This window comes from Antrostomus carolinensis, unplaced genomic scaffold (assembly GCF_000700745.2).
Source record: "Antrostomus carolinensis isolate BGI_N321 unplaced genomic scaffold, ASM70074v2 C12762102, whole genome shotgun sequence".
Taxonomy (NCBI): domain Eukaryota; kingdom Metazoa; phylum Chordata; class Aves; order Caprimulgiformes; family Caprimulgidae; genus Antrostomus; species Antrostomus carolinensis.
This window is the reverse complement of record NW_010350392.1, coordinates 1-487: the sequence shown is the minus strand read 5'-3', so window position 1 is coordinate 487 and position 487 is coordinate 1. Positions and strand designations below refer to the sequence as shown.

Genomic DNA, 487 nt, shown 5'->3' with positions numbered 1-487 from the left:
TCCTCCGTGAAAGGGGGCCGCTTTTCGTGAGGCGCGCGGGCAGGCGCCGAAACGGCAAAGACAACTCTTAGCGGTGGATCACTCGGCTCGTGCGTCGATGAAGAACGCAGCTAGCTGCGAGAATTAATGTGAATTGCAGGACACATTGATCATCGACACTTCGAACGCACTTGCGGCCCCGGGTTCCTCCCGGGGCTACGCCTGTCTGAGCGTCGCTTGACGATCAATCGCCCGGCTTGGGGCCGACCGCCCCTCGCCGCGGCGCGGCTGGGGTTGCCTCGCAGGCCCGGCGGCCGCGTGCGGTGCGCGCGCACGGCCTTAGGGCCTTCGTCCCCCTAAATGCAGACTCGGGGAGCGCTCCGAAGCTCCCCGCTCCCAGAGCGCCCGTCTGGCGGAGCTCGTCCCGCCGCCGCGGGGCGGCCAGGGTCCGTCGGCGGTCGGTGGGAGAGAGCCGGAGGGAAAAAGGGAAGGAGGAGGGGTTTTGGCG

General features: G+C 68.2%; 1 non-coding gene across 1 annotated transcript; it reads left to right on the top strand.

Annotated features, from left to right (window-relative positions):
- The first annotated feature begins 62 nt into the window (after positions 1-62).
- On the top strand, positions 63-215 carry LOC114818994 (5.8S ribosomal RNA). Its single transcript, XR_003766334.1, has one exon. It is a non-coding gene; the product is annotated as a 5.8S ribosomal RNA (ribosomal RNA).
- The last annotated feature ends 272 nt before the right edge of the window (positions 216-487 follow it).